This window comes from Impatiens glandulifera, chromosome 6, assembly GCF_907164915.1.
Source record: "Impatiens glandulifera chromosome 6, dImpGla2.1, whole genome shotgun sequence".
Lineage (NCBI taxonomy): Eukaryota > Viridiplantae > Streptophyta > Magnoliopsida > Ericales > Balsaminaceae > Impatiens > Impatiens glandulifera.
In genome coordinates, this window is record NC_061867.1 from 18,056,698 (window position 1) to 18,069,888 (window position 13,191).

Below are 13,191 nucleotides of genomic sequence, written 5' to 3' on the forward strand. Positions count from 1 at the left end.
TCAACTATGTTTATTAATGTGATGAAATTTGAAATGTTAGAATGACTCTTATAACTATAAGAAAGCATGAATCGGATAGTTTCAAACGCAAAAGAATAAAGGAACAAGACAAATTTATTCAAAGTCAATCAGGGGCTATTGATAAATTTGTTTTCAATAAAGAGAACGAAACACAATGTTCAGGGGATATAGGGGTAGATGTAGACATTAATGTTGGTGTAGAAGAAAATATGGAGCAATCAATGGAGACTCAAACACCTTCTGAAGAAGATGTTGATATTGGCCTAGAAGAAAATATAGAGAATCAAATGGAGGAACCTTTTGAAGTAGATATTGATGTTAATGTAGAAGAAACTATGGAGCCTAGTTTGGAAGGGAATGATGATATTCCCAACATCTTTGATCCTAAAAATTGGGATAATCTTGCTCCTAAATTGAGGGATTTATTGGTGAAAAAGGGTCCTCTAAGAGATGTGTTGACAGGAAAAAAGGTCCGAAAAATGGATCAAATAACAGGCGTTTCACATCTGAATTCTATACTATGCACTTATCAAATGGGCAGAAGCATCATCGAGATTGGCTTGTGTATTGTAAGGATCTTGACAGAGTATTCTACTTCTGCTGTAAAGTCTTCAAGACCAAACGAAAACTTTCTCAGTTAGCACATGATGGAATAAAGGATTGGGGGCACCTTTCTCACAATTTGATGCAACATGAACGAAGTTCAGACCATATAACTTTATACTTGATTTGGGTTGAGTTACGTGAACGACTAGAAACTAATCAAGTAATAGATAAAGTTTGCAAGATCAAATCAAATTAGAGACTGAACATTGGCGAAAGGTACTATAAAGATTGTTTGCAGCCGTGAAATATTTAGCTAAACAAAGCTTGGTGTTTCGTGGAACTAATGAGAATATTTATGAGGAAAACAATGGAAATTTTATGGCTTTAGTTGAAATGGTTGCTGAATGGGATTCGACCTTGAAGGAGCATTTACGAAGAAAACAAAATCATGAAATTCAGTTTCATTATCTCAGTCACAAAATTCAAAACGAGTTGATACTCTTGATAGCTGCTAAAATCAAAGGTACAATCCTGAAAAGAATAAAATAAGCCAAGTATTTTTCAGTAATACTCGATTGTACTTCTGACATAAGTAAGAAAGAACAAATGACATTGATAATAAGGTGTGTTGATTTCTCCACGGTTCCAATAAAGGTACAAGAATATTTTTTGCAATTTTTAGTTGTGAATGATACAACAGGTCAAGGGTTGTTTGAAGAATTAAAGAATGTGTTACACCATATTGGTCTTGATATTGATGATGTCAGTGGGCAAGGCTACGACAATGGATCAAACATGAAGGGGAAATATAAAGGTGTACAAAGAAAACTACTAGACATTAATCCTAGAGCAGTTTATATACCTTGTGCTGCACATTCTCTCAATTTGACATTATCTGATGTTGCAAACTCTTGTCAAAAAGCAGAAGAGTTTTTTGGAGTTGTTCAACGTATTTACACCTTATTTGCAGACTCTACTAAAAGGTGGAATATTTTGAGAGAAAATGTATCAGAAAAAAGGTTACAGTTTGAAATCATTATCGACAACACGGTGGGAAAGCAGAGTTGCATGTCGTGTCTTTGTAATAGATTTTAGACTTTTAGTCATTCCTTTTGATGACAATGTAACAAGAGCATTTGTTATTGAAGTAAATTCAATAAGTTTTACCATAAAATTTGCCTTGATTTTTTTTATCTTTTTGTTGTTGTGATCTTAATTGTTGGTATGCGTAGATATTTATTTATGATATTATGTTTGTAGTTTTGGTGTTTTTCTTTTTTTGGAGTACTTAGGGCCGCATTTGATATCTCGCACAAGGCCTTCATACATATTGGGTCGGCAATGTGGGTAGAGATATAAAAAAATGAACCTTTGTGGTTTGTGTTGTACCATTATCATGTAACGCGAAAGACAATTTAAACCCGTCCCGCGATAATCGAAATGAATTGTCCCGTTTGGGCAGGTTTTTTCAGGTTTAACTGGTAATTGACCGGTGATGGGACAAAGATGGTATTTGTATCCCCATCCCGAACAGTTCCGATTTCACCTAATTATGCCCCGAACACTAAAAACACAACTAAATATATAAAATCACTAATATATTTATTTATTTATTATATATTTTACGAGTTTTAAGTTTATTTCTTTATAATAATATAAATTTTTAATATATTACATTAAAAAATACGTTTATATAATTTCATTATATAAAAAATTATTTATTTTTGAGAATATGATATAAACGGTGTCATGCGGAGATTCCCGAAAATCAAATAAGGCGAAGATGGTAATAAAAAAATTCTCAAAGTAAAAATAGGGCAGAAATGATAAATGCATTCCCCGTCTCGAACCATCTATTGTCATTTCTACGCCTAATGTATGCACTAATTACACAACCAAATAGTTATAACTCATCTTAACAATTTTTATTTTTCAGATCTTACTCTTTATAATTATAATATTTATTGATATATAATAAAATTTTGCTTATATTATATTTAAAATAAAATTAGATAATTTATTTATTTTTCCATTTTTTTAAGTATAATAACTAATTAAAAAAAGTCTATTGTCATTAAAACTAGGAAGAAATCGAGTACATCTCCCTACACTTTTCTTCACTCAGTTTGTAGGAGCGTGAGTACAACTCACTTTTCTTTAACTAAAATATTTTACATGAATGGATGCCTTTTTTTATTTATTTGAAAATATACAAATATATTAATAGTTTTATTGAAAACCAATTGTAAATAAAGTTTTGCCAAAGGTAACTTCATAGATATGACAATATTTACTAAGAATGAAATTTAATAAACTAAAGATACAATAAAATGTGCTCAATTCAAAAGTTAATCATCTTCTCTTACAATAATAAGATATTTTACAAGAACAAATCAATCTAAAATCATAAAAATATGTTTATTTGGTTAAAATAGTAGAAAATATATGTAGTGTATTTTAGAGAATCTCTACTTAAAAAAAATGTAATATGTATAATTTTTTATATTTAATTAAATTTTAAATATTTTATATATATAATTTTGTTTGAAATTATTATTTGTACATTTATTTTTTTTTAAATTACTTCTTATACATTTATTTTTGTTTGAAATAGTTTGAATCTTTCAAGTAATACAAAATGAATAACATAAATTCAAGTATATAAACATTTCTAGCTCTATGATCGAAATTTGAACTCTCTTCATTACTAACTTCAAACCATCGATAGTTTAAGGTTCTAACTAGGTTGTGTTTCTCATATTTGTTATTTTGACTAATAAACTGATTTCGTCTTCAAATAAAATTATATTCATTATCACTCTCAATTCATTCTCACTAAAGGGATAACTATCATTTTTGTGTAAATCTTGTTTAGCCGGTCAATCCAACTATATTACGGATTTTGTATTACAATGTCTATTTCATATCTCATAAACTCTATCATATCATATACATTTAAACTATCAAACATATTTTTTCCATCAACATCAATATTCTTTATCGCTTAAAAATGATTTTGGGGCAACACAAACACAAAATATCTAAATATGGAAGAGACAAATAAGTAACAACCTTGACATCTTAGTCTGCAATATCGTTGTTAAAAATGAAACATAGTTATAAGCACTAAAATTTTACAATAGTAAATGTGTCTCGTTTGACAATGGAGTTGAAAAAGTCATCTCAAGACGAATGTGATAACTTTGTCCGTAATTTTAAAAAAATAAAAATGGATATACCACGTATTAGAGAAATGTGTGTCTATTTTAAATCATTTTAGATATATATGTGTGAATTCAAACAAAAATAAATGTATAAAGAGCAATTTCAGGCAAAAATAAATGTATAATGAGCAATTTTAAATAAAAATAAATGTATAAGGAGTAATTTAAAACACGATAATGTATAAAGAGATATTGAAAACTTTGTTGAATGTTTTTTTAAATGGTCCATTTATATTTAAAATGTTAAGAATCGTTTTTAAGCACAACGATAAAGTTTGAATGAAAAAAAATACTCAATAGGTTATCAAACTCGTAGGTCCTCGAGAAGAACGATTAACTCCTCAACTGACTCTACCGACTTTTTGGAACGGATCTTAAAAAATGTCATAATAATATAATTATAAATGATACGCATCGGACAACTACAATCATTGAAAGTTCGATGATTTCTCTCCAACTAGACAGTCCACCAAAAACTAATTGAGATGATAACCCAATTATGTAGGCATGTCATATCAGCCGTATCAATTCAAATTTTCCAACAACTACCCAAAGACTCGGGCATCACCCAATGAATCTCTAGTAATATTCCACAAAAGACTCCAAATAATAGTCATCCCTCGACAATACAAAAGTAAGTGAGTTGTCGATTCAACCTTCTAGTGACACATACGACTAACCATAAGATAACATTTTTTCATTAACATATCACCCATAAGAATTCCACCGTGAATAATGCTCCATCCAAATAATAAGATTTTGGAGGGAATCAATTCTCAAGTTTTCTCTCAACAAAAATTATATGAAACTTTCTTAGCGAACAAATGTAGCAAAATCCCACATAAAAATTATGCATGTCTTGTCAACGCATAACGTCTTATTCAAATGAGGACATTTGTTTGCGTCCTACCAAAAGTAAGACTCTATTTTGGAATAAACTTTTCCTAATGTTTAATCACCTTATATATCTAATTCGGCTAGCAAAACCACTAGACTGATGATCAAATATGTCTTTAATTGTGGTATATCCACATTTAGAATGGAAACAAGTTCAAGATATGTTGTAGCTAAACTTTTGACACTACATCAAATGTCATCATAAAAACTGATCGAAGAACCATGCCCCATAATGAATCTAGACTACTCACAAAAACATTTCCACCATAGAATAAAATTTCTTCCAAATGCTACACCCCACTAGATAATTAAACATTTTGGTAAACCAACTAGACCAAGCTATTGAACAGGGATTCAAATGGGTTGCCTTCCTTCAGGACCAATGATGTCGCCATGCAAGGAACCCTAGCAGGACGGACCTCGTCCCTTCGCGGAGAAATTGTTGTGATTCGTGGGAGAAGACATGACTATGGTGTGTAACACTAACTGTTGTATGGGTGTTTCAAGGACCGGGTATGAAGAACCAGGGGGCGCAGAGAAATATTATAGTTGAAACGGAGAAGATACGGCATTGGGACATTATTTTTTCATTTTGTCTATTGAGACAGCAATTGAGACAGCAATTGAGACATGGTTTTGGGACAACAAATCCCGTTCTACTGTCCCAAAATCGTGTCTCATTTGCTATCCCAAAGACAAAACGACGTCGTTTTTTATACATTTAAAAAAAATTGATGCCCTAACGCCATCTCTCCTCCGTTTCTCTCTCTTTGAAACTGAAATCGCAGCATCTTTGCTGATCACTTCTCTCATCCCCTTCTTCCAATAGAAACAAGATGTCGTCGCGTAGAAATCGATGGTTCATATCTCGTCGAGCTCATCTTATGTGTGAATTTGGATGGAGGGGGAATTTTTGGTTCAGATATTCGGAATCGACAAAGAGACAACGAGGAAGCTTCGCGGGGAAGACGATAAAAGAGGTCATATTGTCTTATTTATTTAATTTATCAAATTATTCTATTAACTAAACTTGTTTGAATTTTAATTATATACATTTATCTCATTGTTAATATAGTTTTTTCTCTTTTTATTTTTCTAATATATTATGAATAATATAAATGATTTAATTCAAAAAAAAATAGTATTAAATTTAATTAAAATTCTTCAATATTTTCTTTTTCATCTTTAAGAATTACAAAATATTACTATACATCAACCATCATGGTTAATTCTATTTGTCAAGAAAACATAATTTGTTTTATCATAAAAATATAAATAAAATAAATTTAATAAAATAAAAATAACATGTATTCAATTTTAAAATTCTTAATAAATCACTAATGATATATTAAAATATAAAATAAAACACTTTCATTCTACATTTTATTTACTTCGGTAAAACAACTTATCTTCTCACATATCCCATCACATATTTTTTTTCCGAATGTACATCTCATCTCGTGACATTACACTTTCACTTTGGTCAATCAAATATTTAATTCATATTTTTAATTTTTAATATTTAATATTGTGACCTCACACTTTGGTCAATCAAATATTTAATTCATATTTTTAATTTTTAATATTTAATATTGTGACCTCACACTTTGGTCAATCAAATATTTGATTCATATTTTTGTAACAACTTTCAATTGATGTCGGCTTATTATCCCTCGGCAAACCACATCTCAATCACATTTGGTTAAAAAGTTATATTTGTTTTGTTAAGTTGCAAGTTTGAAACATACATATATTATTTTTTATTTTATTTTTAACCGTTTTAAGTTTATGAGCAGGTCAACCTATAATCTGACCAAAGTATTCATTATTTTCGGATATATATATCCAAATTAACCACAACTCTCGACTTGACAATTCGTACACATTGAAATTAAACATCATTTTATTTATCTATATATATATAATTAGTGTAAAATTATAAGAATAAAACAAAAGTTTAGATATATTAATTTTACAAGATGAAAAATACCAATACTTATACATCTAAATTCTAAATATTTTAAGTTTGTTTTCTACAACTATTTCTTAGTAACTAAATTGTTAAAAATGATTTATTTATTTAATTTATCAAATTATTCTATTAACTAAACTTGTTTGAATTTTAATTATTATTTTTTTTCTATCTCATTGTTAATATAGTTTTTTCTCTTTTTATTTTTTTATTATATTATGAATAATATAAATAATTTAATTTTTTTTTTAAAAATAGTATTGAATTTAATTAAAATTGTTCAATATTTTCTTTTTCATCTTTAAGAATTACAAAATATTACTATACATCAACCATCATTGTTAATTCTATTTGTCAAGGAAAACATAATTTGTTTTATCATCTTTAGTATAACTAGAAAAATTCATACGGATAAAATTATAAATAAAATAAATTTAATAAAACAAAAATAACATATATTCAATTTTAAAATTTTTAATAAATCACTAATGATATATTAAAATAAAAAATAAAACTCTTTCATTCTACATTTTATTTACTTCGGTAAAACAACTTATTTTCTCACATATCCCATCATATATTTATTTTCCGAATGTACATCTCATCTCGTGACATTACACTTTCACTTTGGTCAATCAAATATTTAATATTGTGACCTCACACTTTAGTCAATCAAATATTTGATTCATATTTTTGTAACAACTTTCAATTGATGTCGGCTTATTATCCCTCGGCAAACCACATCTCAATCACATTTGATTAGAGGGTTGTATTTGTTTTGTTAGATTGAAAGTTCGAAACATACATATAATATTTTTAATTTATTTTTAACCGTTTTAAGTTTATGAGAATGTCAACATATAGTCTGATCCAAGTATTCATTACTTTCAGATATATTTATCCAAATTAATCACAACTCTCGACTTGATAATTCGTACACTTTGAAATTAAGCATCATTTTATTTATCTATATACAATTAGTTTAAAATTATAAGAATAAAACAAAAGTTTAGATATATTAATTTTACAAGACGAAAAATACCAACACTTATACATCTAAATTCTAAATATTTTAAGTTTGTTTTCCTACAACTATTTCTTAGTAACTAAATTGCTAAAATTGATCTTATTTATTTAATTTATCAAATTATTCTATTAACTAAACTTGTTTGAATTTTAATTATATATTTTTTCTATCTCATTGTTAATATAGTTTTTTCTCTTTTTATTTTTCTAATATATTATGAATAATATAAATGATTTAATTGTTTTAAAAAAATAGTATTGAATTTAATTAAAATTGTGCAATATTTTCTTTTTCATCTTTATGAATTACAAAATATTACTATACATCAACCATCATTGTTAATTCTATTTGTCAAGGAAAACATAATTTGTTTTATAATCTTTAGTATAACTAAAAAAATTCATATGGATAAAAATATAAATAAAATAAAAGTAATATGTATTTAATTTTAAAATTCTTAATAAATCACTAATGATATATTAATTACTTGGGAAAACAACTTATCTTCTCACATATTCCATCACATATTTTTTTCCGAATGTACTTCTCATCTCGTGACATTACACTTTCACTTTGGTCAATCAAATATTTAATTCATATTTTTAATATTTAATATTGTGACCTCACACTTTGATTAATCAAATATTTGATTCATATTTTTTTAACAATTTTCAATTGATACCGGCTTATTATCCCTCGGTAAACCACATCTCAATCACATTTGGTTAAAGAGTTGTACTTGTTTTGTTAGATTGCAAGTTCAAAACATACATATAATATTTTTAATTTTATTTTTAACCGTTTTAAGTTTATGGGCGGGTCAACCCAAATCCGACCCAAGTATCTATTTACTCTTACATATATATCCAAATTAACCACAACTCTCGACCCGACAATCTGAACACTTTAAAAATTAAGCATCATTATATATATATATATATATTAGTTATTTAAAAAGTTGAACTTATATTGTTAAAATGTCCCGCGTTTCATCAAATTTGGTGTTTAATTTAAAATATAAAGTGTTATTAGCTTAGTTGGTTAAAGCGTTGTACTTGTTTTGTTAGGTTGCAAGTTCAAAATATACATATAGCAGTTTTAATTTTATTTTTAACCGTTTTAAATTTATGGGCGGGTCAACCCAAATCCGATTCAAGTATTCATTTACTCTCACATATATATCCAAATTAACCACAACTTTTGACCCCGCAATCCGGACACTTAAAAATTAAGCATCATTATATATATAAATTAGTTAGTCACAAAGTTGAACTTATATTGTTAAAATATCATGCATTCATCAAATTTCTTGTTGAATTTAAAATATAAAGTGTTATTAGCCTAATTGGTTAAAGGATTGTACTTGTGTTTGTTAAGTTGCAAGTTCGAAATATACATATAGCATTTTTAATTTTATTTTTAACCGTTTTAAGTTTATGGGCGGGTCAACCCAAATCCAACCCAATTATTCATTTACTCTCACGTATATCCAAATTAACCACAGCTTTTGACCCGCCAATTCAGATACTTTAAAAATTAAGGATCATAATATATATATATATATATATATATATATTAGTTAGTTAAAAAGTTAAACTTATATTGTTAAAATGTCTCGCGTTCATCAAATTTGGTGTTGAATTTAAAATATAAAGTGTTATTAGCCTAGTTGGTTAAAAGATTGTACTTGTTTTATTAAGTTATAAGTTCGAAACATACATATATCATTTTTAATTTTATTTTTAACCGTTTTAAGTTTATGGGTGGGTCAATCCAAATCCGACCAAAGTATCCATTTACTCTTACATATATATTCAAATTAATCACAGCTCTCGATCTGGAAATTTGAATACTTTAAAAATTAAGATATAATTAATGAAATATTTTTTAAATTCAATTATCTTGTTTGGTTGAGGGTTATTTAAATAAATTTTAGTTTATTTTAAAAATGTTGATGGAGTGATTTTGGGAGTGTGAGTTATTTTAAAAAAAAATTAAAATGTATTAATATATAATGATAATATAATTTATTTTAAAAAAATAAAGTATATTTAATATTTTAGTTAATAAATTAATGTTTAATTAGAATTAAATAAAAAGACTTAAATAAAATTATTTAAAAGTTTTATATATAATAAATATAATAATAGAAATATTCACAGTATGGTAGTGTAGAGCCAAGAAAAAGAAGCTTCATGCTATCAGCCTAGGTAAAGAATATATATATATATATATATTTTTGTGGTGAAGAAAAATGAAAAGAAGGAATATATTTTTGTTTGGTCAAATATTTTTAATCCATTTTAACTTAATTTAATCAGAATTTAAACCAAATCAAAATAATTTATTCAAATTTTCCGTTTGAATTAATAAGTTAGATCTTATTAGCTACGAGAAAGTAAAACGACATTACACGAGTTTGATTATTAAATGTTTTCGCTTTCCAGAATTTTAAGGTGTCACTACTCACTCAATCCCTCCACGTCTTGAAAAATTGAACTTAAACATTAAAAATCCGATTGGTTAGGAAGTAGAATTATCAAAAATATATATATATATATATATATTTATATATATATATATATATATATATATTTATATTTATATATATATATATATATATTTAAATAAGAGTCGAAAATATCAACTCAAGTGGTAGTGAGAGACATAAAAATACTATGTTCTTCATTTTGTCTGCTCCCCATCTTCCTTCTTATAGGGAGGGACAAAATAGTAAAAAAAATTGTTTTTTTTTTTTCTTTATAGATGGTTTTGCCCCTCCTCATGAGAAGGAGCAGTCAAAATTGGGAGTAGAGAATCCTTACAGAGAGCAATAAGGTTGTCAACTACATCAAGACTAATTGATATAAATTATAAAAAAAATATATAGAAAAATAAAAGAAAATAACACAATATACAGAAACGAAAACTATACAAAAATTGAAACTTTTCACAGTATTGTCTTATTAGCACAATACCATGGAATCTATATCATACGTTAAAAAGCAATCTCAATTGTGACACATATTATACGTACAACTAGAATCGAGTATTCATTTATCTTGCGATCTCGTGTCGTAGACAAAAGTTATGAGGAGTTTAGTGTCTTCAATTTCAGTAATCGTCGGAATTTTCTATCTAATTGATTTTCAATTAGAATATATTCATTTTCTTAACTTTAATTTGTTCATTCCAACACTCATATTTTATGTGGTCTCTTCTCACGTAAAAATTGCACTTTTCTAAAATTGTATTGTCTTTGTTCTATCTCTATGATCATTTTTTAAACCCTCTCTTAGGTTCTCTTTGCTAGACAATCAAAATGACTAACAAAATATTTTATAATATAAGTAGTTGTGGCAGTATCACGCCTAAGTAAAATAGTATTAAGAAACGTTGTATAAAACGAGTGCAACAAACAATGTATAATCAATAGTAAATCTTCATCATTCATACTTTGACTTCAAAAATTTCTAAATCAGTAACGATTTTTAAAATGCTGATAAATGTATTTTTAAAGACGTATTCTCTGATATACAATGAAAAATATAACTGATGTTATAGATGTAGCTTACTGGTAAGATTTTTTTTTGTCATACATAGTTGTTTTAGTTTCAATCATAACTCAACATCATTCGTTTTATTCAGAAAATCTTGTAAAATATTATTCAACAGATAAAGATGTATATGAGACATAGTTTTGTGATCTTCCTATTTTCTACTGTTTACGAACTAGACATTTTATCAAATCTAATGAAGTTTCATCTAAATGCATTTGAGCGAGCACAACTCGCATCTTTACTTTGCATAAAAAAATTTAGTGCTGCGATCTAATAAATTGCGATCTAATAAAGAATATCATACCAAATATTCGACATTTTCAAAAACAAATATAATCTCAAAAGTAAAAACTCAGTGTTCTGATAAATTTATAATTAATCAAGATAAAGAGTAGATGTGAGTAACAACAAAAAGAAGTAATAATATAAAATTTGCGTAAAAATATATAAATTTAAAACAAAAAACTATGTGCATGATTTTTTTATATTGTATTTAGAGTGAGAAAAAAATAATTAAAAGAATTTTGTGTGTAATAAAACTTAACAAAGACTATGTATTTATATTTTACTTATAACTAGACTTAGAGGAAATAATTAAGATTTTTTTATTGAACCATAAAACCTAAGGTCACCCAATGAAAATTAATATGAGTTAACATAAATCTAACAACCTATATAGTCAAATCATCTGTTAAAATATTATTACATTATTCTTATAATATTTAAAAATATTAAATAACAAATACATTTTTAACTATTTAACTAAAAATCACAAAATAAATTCAAATAGTCATTTTTTTCTAAAATAAATTCTATAAAAAACTAGTTTATTTTAAAAAACAATCACAACAAGCAAACCAATAACTAATTACAAATATTTATCATTAAAATAAATTAATTTCTAGATTATTAAGAGGATGAAAAATATAAAATTAAGATCTCAAAAAGAAAGTAAAAAAAAATAAACAACAAATTCATAACCGTGTCAAATATTATTATTTGAGGAAGAGAGAGGCTAAATCGATTTAGGCTCATATTATTTTGGTAAAAATAAATTGAGCTTTAAATCGACCTAAGTTTATTTTAAGATTAAGTCGATTTTACAATCATATTCCATAAAGTAGCCCTATGACTCAAAAAAAAAAATCATTACAATCATAATAACATGTAATTCATATAACCAAAAATAAAATGAAAAATGATTTGGGAAGTGAATTTGGAAGAGATAATTTGAGAGAGAATTACGTGACGCAATCTGATTTGCTGAAAAATTAACAAATTTTTTTTTCTTTTCTTTCTCATCCCCTTTATCATTTTTCCTTCTAGTGATATAGTGACACGTCATTCTCTCCCTATTTTCTCTCTCAAATTATCTCCCTTATCACTCCTCAAATAAAATATATCATCCAATATACTAAATAATTCATGTCACCAATTTCTATACTGAATTTCAACAAATAGAAAATTTTGACTATCGATTCTCTAAAATTAAGTAAATCGAGAGGAAAGCTCTTAAATGTATTGTCGGTAACGGTCCAAATTGTTAGTTTCGAGTGAGTGCTTTCCCGCGATAGAGAAATAGATAGAGTGGCCTTACCCTGCTTTTTGAAGATTGGGTTGGGGAGGCATCCAACGCGAGTAGTGGTCTCAATCCGGGTCTGGTCTAACTGATCATTGACGTGTGCGATGTGAAAGCAAAGAAAGGAATTCCTAGTTGTTTGAAGAAGAGTAGTTTCTTCTTTGTCAGGATCATTTCATTCAGTAGTTCATAGGGAAAACGAGTTCATTCATTTGGTTGCAGGATGAGCCTTTCGTATGGTGAAATAAGTTTATATTATAAGCAGATCACAGGAATTTGAAAACACACTTCATCCGACTCTCAATAAATACAGTTTGAATTAATTTCTCACTTAATACAAGCAATTTTTACTTTTTCTCTACTCC